Source organism: Uranotaenia lowii, chromosome 1 (assembly GCF_029784155.1).
Source record: "Uranotaenia lowii strain MFRU-FL chromosome 1, ASM2978415v1, whole genome shotgun sequence".
Taxonomy (NCBI): Eukaryota; Metazoa; Arthropoda; class Insecta; order Diptera; family Culicidae; genus Uranotaenia; species Uranotaenia lowii.
This window is the reverse complement of record NC_073691.1, coordinates 141,244,026-141,254,331: the sequence shown is the minus strand read 5'-3', so window position 1 is coordinate 141,254,331 and position 10,306 is coordinate 141,244,026.

Sequence of the window (10,306 nt, the reverse complement as noted above, 5' to 3'; positions counted from 1 at the left end):
ACGTTAAAAACGTCACTATTTCAGAAAATGAATAATATCAAATGATAGATTTTAATAAAATCTACACAACGCATATTTTATCATTTTGGTATGATTTTCCAGTCCGGAGATATTGTATTTGAAAAATGATGAGTTTTTCAAAATCTTGAAAAAAAGAAGGGAGGGTCCTGTAACGGGGGGTGGGCGGTTCATTCTCAAAAATTGAGGATTTGTTTTGTAGGCCTCAGAAAGTCTTTCGGCCAAGTTTAGCGAAATTTCGATAAGAATTTTTTTTTTCGCTGTGCACACTTGACATGGAATGACCCATATATATATATATATATATATATATATATATATATATATATATATATATATATATATATATATATATATATATATGTAAAGCTAATTCGCAATGGATTGTTTTTGAAAAAAAAAATAAATATTTTGACTTTTAAAAAATTCGTTCAACTGTATTTACTTACCACGAATTTTTCACACATTAAAAGTCAATTGAAGCAATTCATTAATTCAATATCAAGAAAAACTCAAGGATTTGTATAAACATGGAATTTCATTTTTTTTTTAACCGTTAGTATTTTAACGGATGTTTGATTTGTATGCCGTTTCGTAATGTTTTTGAGTTATAATCAACATGCGTCTTTGCTGCTGGCCGCTGGCTGCCCTTGCGGGTATAAAGTATTTCCTGAGACAGATTGTGGTAGGGTAACTTTTTGTTTTTGTTTTGAAAATGTAAATACCAACCGGTCGCCATTTTGATCTTTGATGATAAGTACTGTATAATGCTTTCTTTTAATAACTTCTTTTATTCAAATTATTAACATACTTTCATATTTTAACTTGTTATGAATTTACAATTAATTAATTAAGGCCGGTGAGGCAACATCTAGGCGTGGCGTCATGGCAGCGTGTTTGGCTATCATCTCGGAGGGTCGCGGTTCAAATCTGGTATCAGGATTAATTTTTTTCATTAGGATGTGTGATTGCTTGAATAAGCGAATCAAACAATTGTGTGACAGAACTGGCGTGCGTGCCGGCGTGTATCGAACAAAGTTAAAACAAAGCAATTAAGTAAGATAAATTGAGGTGATGGGAGGATTAAAGATGGATGCTGATAAACCTGCAGCACCACATGGGCTGGTGGTGACCAATGTAAGAGAGGCGAGGAGAATTATTTTTTTTGTTTTTGCTGATTAAACGTTTACTTGTGGGCTGAACAGAAGGCTGCTCAAATCTGAAATGGAACTCAAAATTTCAACAAGAACTTAAATTTTGGGCTGAATAAAACGAACTTTACCACATTGATTATGCTAATTAAGCTGTGTTCGACCTTTTTAACGAGACTTCTGGTTGCTTGGGTGAGTAAAGTTTTTTACAGCAATGAAATGTGTAAAAATTGTACATCTATTGCTCGTTTTTTTTTAAATTTTCTATCAAAAACTTTAAAATACTATGTCACCTTATGAGAAACTATATACAGTCCCCCCACAATCATGGGTCACACACAATCATTAGTCACCGAGCATTTGAACAGCTGATTGCTGCTGAACTGAATGAAATTATTTCATATCATATTTTTTTAATTTATCGATAGTATCATCAAAATGCATTAAAAATATTGTGTGTGCGCTTGATAACATAAAATTGCTGTTTGAATAGTTTTTTTCATACGTTAACTATTACCTGTTGAACTATCGCACAAATTTCCAATGTTATAAGGTTGACATCTTGAACCGTTAAGCCCCTTATGCGGGTATTTAAAAATTTCCAACAAAATAAATAGGTCTCATATAAGCACAAAGGACGAGTTAACATTTTACAAATGAAACAGAGAGAATAAAATGCGAAATTTAAATAATATTTGCAAAATAAAATTGACCCATAATTGTTACAGAATCTACCAAATTTCACACAATCATGGGTCACTGTTTTGCTAGCAAAGCAAAACATTTCTTGGTTGCTATAGCTCTACCCAAATGCCCCTGGAATTTATACTATCAAAGAATGCCCCTGAATGTTTGCCAGAAACATGATGATTTCCATGTTGATTTTCGGGTGTTGCCATGGACTTCTATGTGACTAATAATTGTGAGCAATTTGACTAATAATTGTTACGGTCTTCAATATTGACCCATAATTGTGGTTTTGAAAAACGTTGACTGTTTCGGTAAATTATGTTATTTTTAAACAAGATTTCAATGAAAAACATATTTGAACTCAAAGAGGAAGCATTTAATGACTGAAATTCATGCAATGCTTGATATTTGGTCTACTAAAACCCGAATAAACGAACACTTTGTGGTGGAGGGATACGTTAAGTGACTAATGATTGTGGGGGGACTGTAATTACTATTTTGTTTTCATTAAATGTTTTTTTTAACGAATACACACATATACAGTACCGTTCAAAATTGTATGGAAATTGGAAGCACGCACACTGTCACTTTGACTTTGAACTTCCATTATATTTTACTCTGATGATATTTTTTAATCAATTTTTTTGCGTAAGATAGATCAACTATCGCACTATCATGTCACATAATTTGAGTTTCTAAAGATTGTGTGGCCAGAGATACAGCAATTCTACGAGAATCGGACTGTTTGGACTTTTACCATTTAAACTGCAATATCTCAAAAACTACTCGACGGTTTTTATTCAAATTTTGTAGAGTGATTGTTGAAATATAAAGTTGACATGTGGGAAGATTTTGAAAAATTCTATAGAAATCACATTTTAAGGTTCGTGCCTGAAATATTGTACTTCGCGTATCTTTTGATCTCGTCGATAGAACTTTTCAAAAACTTCACACATGTAAACTTTAAACTTCAACAACCACTCTGCAAAATTCCAATAAATGTTACGTATTTTTTTCTTTAGGCACACTTGAATTTTAAATGTAAAAATTTCATGGGTACCATGGTTTATTCGGCGCTTTTTTTTACTTGCGAGCAATGTCGACGCCAGATGGCAGGGCAATCACTTTTACAAAAAAATGAACTTTTTTTTCCAAGGAGAATAATTTCTGTATTATTCTGTGGTTGTTTTTCCCATATATTTTCTCAATTTTGCCACTTCATTTTTTTTTAATTTTTTTTCTTAGATTCTCATTGCTCCAATCTGCAGCTTTCTCGCATTCATGTTTTTCTATATTATTTTCATAAGCTTTGAATAACAAAGAAATGAATGATTTTAGAATGAATGCTCCAAGTTACTAACATTTGATTTACTCTACGAGGTTTTCAAAACCTAAAATCGGTTGAGGTACAAGAGAAATATAGGGGTTTTACTCAGAAGTGTCGTATTGATACTACTAGAACTCTAACGGGTCCCCTACCAGGATGGATTACAGATCCATTAATAAAAATTTTACAACCATAAGTAACTCCCACAAGCGCTTTTTCCCCTTATCCTCCTATCCCAAGCCCTGAGGTTTTGATAAATTATCTGTCGATAGCATTTGTCGGCACCCTACAACTCTAGAGAGTATCGTCACTTCTTGTTGTCCCATTGAACCAGTCGATATTCAGTTACCGGTAGTATTTCGACGAAAAGGTATGCAAAACCGAAGATGAGGAAAAGAGGAAAAATTAATGTTAGTTATTAATAGAAACAAAATACAAAAAAAAGAATTAAAAAAAACAGTTTTTTTTAATTGTAAATAGACCCTTGCTCAATGTTGTACCCAAGATACCCAAAGATGAACACAATCAATCATAGCTATTTAGTTAAATTATCGGTGAAAAATGTCCCCTTCAGGGTCCCGTTATTTCTCATTGAGAATCGCGAGAGTAACAGCAAACGATTGAAAAAGAAGGGAAACAATCTTTCCTGGAATATGCATCCCCTAAAGTCATAAACTAGCGAGCGAGATGTAAGTGCAGCCATATAACAATTCTGGATTCCAGACTTACAGCCTATCTTCCGTTAGAATGGAAGCTATCGAAGCGCTCCTAATGGTGCCACGATATGATACTGCGGATACGCAGCAAGAAAGAAATTTAAGGAAGGTAACTTGATAAACAAATTCCCAGATCTACCAGAAGAAGGAAGCTTGCTAAATTTCAGCTCAATAGATAAACTCTAGGAGGCAGTGATTGACATTAAAACGCGAATCGATAATTATTCCGCAAATTTTTCGCATGCAAATGAACATTCTCACTAAATTTTACGTGGGCTTTTGATAAAGCTCAGTTGCCTCCTAAGCCGATGTCCGCGAATTCTAGCCCAAGAGAACACAGTACCGGATAAGTATTTCAATTAATGTTCGCCAACTGCTACGTTGAAAATAGGTGGGGAAGGCTATACAGATGGTAAAACGACTAAAGGGTGATACGGTCAAAATTTGGTCAAGGGAAAACGCGTGTAAATCGGTGAAATCGTTTATTTAAAAAATCAAATTAAATTTCTTTTTCAAGTTTAATTAGTATAAAATTCAGGAAAAATATTCAGTTAGGCTTCCGCTTTTCCAAATCCGAATTGCCGGGCCACCTTGTCCATCTTCTTCGCCGCAGAAACTGGCTTTAAGCTGCTGCTCGTCCTTAGCAGTTTTTTTGGTCTTCTTTAGGTTCCGCTTGACAATAGCCCAGTATTTCTCAATTGGGCGGAGCTCTAGCGTGTTGGGAGGGTTCTTGTCCTTGGGAACCACCAGCACGTTGTTGGCGGCGTTTAAAACTCCTGTCCCGGAAGCTGCTTGTAGTCGGCTTTGACTTAGGTTTCGTCGTCCATTACCACGCAGTCAAACTTCGTCAGCATCGTCGTGTACAGCCTCCGGGATCGCGCTTTGGCCGTCGTATTTTGTTTATCATCGCGATTTGGAGTCACTACCTTCTTGTAAGTCGATAGTCCGGCTCGTTTTTTGTCTCGATGCACGGTTGTAGACGATACACCCAGCTTATTTGCGGCATCTCGGAGAGAGAGGTTAGGGTTTCGCTTGAAACTACCGGCAACTCTCTTTGTCGTCTCAGCGACTTCCGGTTTTCGATTTCCCCCAATCCAGACTTCCTGGCTGTCGACAAACGTTCCCCAAACACTATAATTACATTTGTAACGGTTGATTTGGCAAACTTTTAGAGATTTTGCCAGCTTAGCGTGCGAGTAGCTTGGATTTTCGCGATGCGCGAGCAAAATTTTGATACGCTGCTCTTTTTCCTTGGACGGCATTTTGACAACTGAAGAGTGAATTCCAAAATCAAAATAGGAGCAAAATTCTACACACAGACACACCTTCAAAATGAGAGGTGTTCAGGTTTTTTAAAAGCAAAATTGAAAGAAATACGTCAAATTGATATTGACCAAATTTTGACCGTATCACCCTTTAATTTAACTATAAGGACTTATATTTTTGGTTTAAATATTCCAGTTTATATATTTATGGTGAAGAACAGTCCTCTTTTCAAAGCTTCTGTCGAATTTACTGGAATGCATTCTTCATTTACGAGTAATAAAAGGTTCTTCTTAGCGTGGGCGTTTTACCCCCTGTTCCCCTAGTACTTTTTTGGTACATTTATTTAATGAGATTATGAAACATAAGTTTTCATCCTTTTAGTTATGTATGTAATAAAAAATTTAAAAAAAAAACTTTTAGAAATTTTGATTTAACATTGTTTAAATTTAGGGATTATTTTTCACAGGAGCGACAACTCAAAACTTATCAGTAAAATATGTCAAAATCATAGAAGTAATGATTGCCGAAAATGGGTTGGATGAGCTGTCATCAGGGAACCGCATTCATCACTCATCCCGAACGGTTACTTTTTTGCCCAACATCTGATGATTTCACGTGCGATTTACAGAACTGAAACGCATGAAACCATGAACAGCAATTGAAACAAGTGATCAATCCCGGGTCCCGTTGTCCAATTACCCAAATAACCTTGATCCGAAGTCACTGATCTCACTAACCCATAAAGGGAACCGTTCGTTCGACCATTCGTTTGCTCGGCTTGTGGGGCTCGGGGCTCAGCCACCGTAATATCTTCATTACAAGCGCCCAGAACATGATTGGGACTGCAGCATCTCACGGGCTGATGACTTGAGCGGGAATAACTAGAAAACAAAATAAGCAAAACAAAAGCAAAGAATTCCTAGCTCAATCCACAAGCCACACATGTCATAACCATCTACAATGTTTAGAAGAGATCACTTTTTGTCGGAGCTGTCGTTAGATCTAAATTGCCCGAGATCAGTGCTCGTAACAGCTGCCCATTTAGGTACCGATCCCAGATCTCTCTGAAAGATGCTTCTGGAAGAAGGTGCTGGCTGATGGCGAACGGAGCCTTTAGGACTTCAAAACCAGAACGCTTTTGCTGTGGCCAGTGCTATTGGTTCATTCATTCATTTACGAGTCTCGAAGACGGACAGAAAGAGATTAGCGGAATGGCAACTTCATCAGTGTGTGCAATCTCAGCTCAATGGCTAAGGCTGCCGGAAGAGGAAAAATCAACTTGGCCCCCACCCCGAGAACATTTCAAACGCCATTCATCGCAACCTGGAACGACAAGGACGATTCTTCTTCTTGCACAACGGGCCGATCCGAATGCTGGAGGGTCAATCTGGAATAATTTATGGATCTATTAGAGCGGCCATCAAGGGGCCAATCTGTACACTTGTGCAAGGTTCCGTTCTGTCGATCGATCGATAGCCTCTTGAAGATTGTGTGCAATTGGGATGCGTGTTTTGACTTCCTGAAAGCATAAACCATCATCATCGAATCAAAAGGCCGAACGCCGACACCTTGTCCAAAAGGCCTAAGGGCTAAGTAAAAAGATTCCTAAGCTTCCACTCGCGGTTGCAGGATTGATCTCCGATAGACGGGTTGTTTGCAATTTACCCTCGATTAAACATGCTGCGATTTATCAAGAGATGGACCTATTAGGCGTTGATTGAAGCACATCAGGTGAGGCGAAGAACAGGGACTGGTGATCCAGTTTTTGATAGCATAGCGCTAGTATTGTGATTGACTCTCGGGGCTAGGCATTTAGTGATAAAAATTGAGTTTGTTTCACTAATTATACCAACAATAATGATGATGATTACCCTACTTGGGATCTGTAATATTTTATCCGCTCCAGATTTTACTAGGTTCTCCAAATAAACTTCCAAAGCGCAATGACAGTTTTGACAGCTGCTTGAAAATATGTAAAAATATAGAAAACAGTGTTCCTTTATGCGCCTACGGCCGTTTAACGAAATGGCTGACAAGACAACATATCTAATCAATGCATTTTGTGGGTGATACGCTTTGAACATCAGACATGAAAGGATTTCAAGAATTTACAAACACATAAAATTTAAAAACTAATTAAAGGTTTCGATACCTTTTCATGTAATATTTTGACTTTTGAAAATTATACGTTAAAAAGCTCAAAACAAAACTTGGGTGTTTTTATCGTATGTAAGTAATTTTTTTCTACAGTGAGCGAAATAAGAATAGTACCACCATGTGTTTTGCTTGTTAAAAAATGAATGATTGAAAATCACCAAAATTTTCTTCTACAATTTGTTTTGAATTGTTTTATGGATCAATCAAGCATAAGTTTACTTTTTTTGGACGTTGCAATTGCCGTTGAGGATCAAAAATATGAAAAAGGGTGCGAAATAAGAATAGTACCACTCGTGTTTTTTAACAAAAATAAGATTATTTCTAGAAATTTACTGTGGAAAAGTGAATAATCATGTTTCTACGAGTTTTTTATTTATTTATTTTATTATTAATTCATCGAACATAAAAGTTAAAATGAATGTTTAAATGAATAGTAAAAACACGGTCAAACAATATTAAATAATCTAGACTGACGTATTCGACGAATAAAGCGACTTGTAGATTCTCCAAAGTGGTGTAGGCGTTCAGCATCCTGGAACATACGCACCATCGCGCTTAGTGGCTCATTGAAGCCATACGAAGTTCAATGAGTTTGATTGAATAGTAACGAGCTAGAAAGTAGGGTTCTTGGTGAGGCACTGAAGTTTATCGTTCCTAGAAAATTTGGCGATTGCACTTCTCCGTTGAAAATTTTTGAGATAAATGCTGCCTGTTGAATTTTTCGGCGGCATCCTAGAGTTTCTAGACCCAGAAGCTGACATCGCTCAGAATAAGGGGGGAGATCTTCAGGGTGGCGCCAGGGAAGGTGTCTTAAGACGACTCTGACAAATCGCATTAGCACGCGCTCATTCCTCAAAATCCAACTTATCTGGTAAGGGGCCCAAACAATTGAAGCATGTTCAATTATTGATCGGACGAGCGCACAGTACAGGGATTTTAGTCAGAACGGATCTGTAAAATCACGCGCCACTTTGGTGTTGAAGCCTAGTTGACGATTCGCTTTATTGATGACTGAAGAACGTTGACTGTTAAACGTGAGCTGTGCATCAAGGATGACTCCAAGGTCATCGACTTCTGATACCCTGTTTAAAAGCTGTTAGCCGATTTTATATTCGTAGAGGAGTGGTGTTTTGTTTCGATGAAAAGTGATGACGAAACATTTCGACACTGATAATTTGTTCAGTGAGCACCATTCGCCAAAGTGATTCAAGAGTGATTGCAAGCAATTTCGGTTCCGTTTTCTAAGCTGATAATCAGATCATTAAAGAACAGAGCGAATAATAGGGGCCCCAAGTTGCTTCCTTGAGGGACGCCTGACCGATTCGTAAATGGAAAGGATACGCTATTGCCGAGCTTGATTCTAATACTGCGGTTAGTTAAGAAGGATTTGAGCCAAACAACCATGTTGTTATGAATACCACGCTTAGCAAGCGTAGCCAACAAAACCCCATGGTTAAGCTTGCCAGATTGCCCGGTTTAATCCGGGTTTGCCCGGATATTTGATGCGAAATTTCTAGAAAGTCCGGTCCGACCCGGTTGCCCGGATATCGTGAAAAAAGTCCGGATATTGCCCGGATTTTTTCACAATTTTCACAAAGAAACCAAAAAAAATCAAAGTTTTTGAGTAAGTTTCAGCAAAATCGATTGACGGTATGGACATTTTCAACGGTTGTTTCAAATAATTTCGCTGATTTACTTTTTTAAACCACTAAATATTTAAGTGTTCCAAAAAGTTTTTGGAAGTCTGCAATTACATTAATAAAATATTAATTTCATTTTTTTTTTCATTTTTTCTTTGCTTTTATATATAATAACACCTAAATTTTGCCTGGTTTTTGGATTTGAAAAATTGAAATCCATGCCCGGATTTTGCCGGGTTTTTTGAAAAAATGCCCGGAATTGCTAGGCCCGGATGGGAGTGGAAAAAATTCTGGCAACATTACCCATGGTCGATAGTGTCGAACGCAGCTTTTATATCGGTATACACAGCATCAAATTGGTTTCTATTTTCTATCTGGTTCATGCACTTACTTACTTACTTACTTAATGATCCCGCGCCGATCCTCCGGTGCATAGGGCCGTGGTAAAAGACCTCCACTGTTGACGATCCGGAGCCAGCGTCTTCACCTGGTCCCAGTCAAGATTCTCGTCTACAGTTCGGATTTCAGCGGCTAGACTTCGCTGCCACGAATTTCTGGGTCTGCCTCTTCTTCGATGACCTTCTGGATTCCAATCTAGCGCCTCTCTGCAAATCTCGTTTTCATCTTTTCGCAGCGTGTGCCCAATCCATCTCCACTTACGTTCCCGAATCTCGATTTCTAGCGCCCTTTGATGACACCGGCGATGTAGTTCCTCATTCGAGATCCAATTGCCAGGCCACCAAGCGCGGATGATATTCCGCAGGCAGCGGTTTACAAATACTTGCAGTTTTCTCGTCGTTACCGCATATGTGCACCAAGTTTCGCACCCGTACAGCAATACGGATTTGACGTTTGAGTTGAAGATTCGGATTTTCGTTCGTAGAGAGATGTGGCGTGACCGCCGGATGTTTCGGAGACTCGCAAACGCAAATCTGGCCTTTCTTATCCGGGTTTCGATGTCTTTTCTGGTACCACCATCAGGCGTTATCTGGCTACCAAGATACTGGAAGCACTCCACTTTCTCAACTTGTTGCCCAGCTACCATGAAACTGGAGGGATTTCCTGTGTTGATCTCCATCAACTTGGTCTTTCCGACATTGACTTTGAGACCTGCTGCCTTGGAACTTTCGGTGAGGTCGTCGAGTTTCCTCTGCATATCTTGTTGAGTTTGGGCGAGCAAAACAATATCGTCAGCCAGGTCAAGGTCGTTCAGTTGCTCCATTGTTGAAGGATTCCACGGCAATCCTCGGTTCGGTGCACAGTCAATCGATCCAATCAGAATCTCATCCATTACGATTAGAAAAAGTAGCGGTGATAGAATACATCCTTGTCTCACTCCAG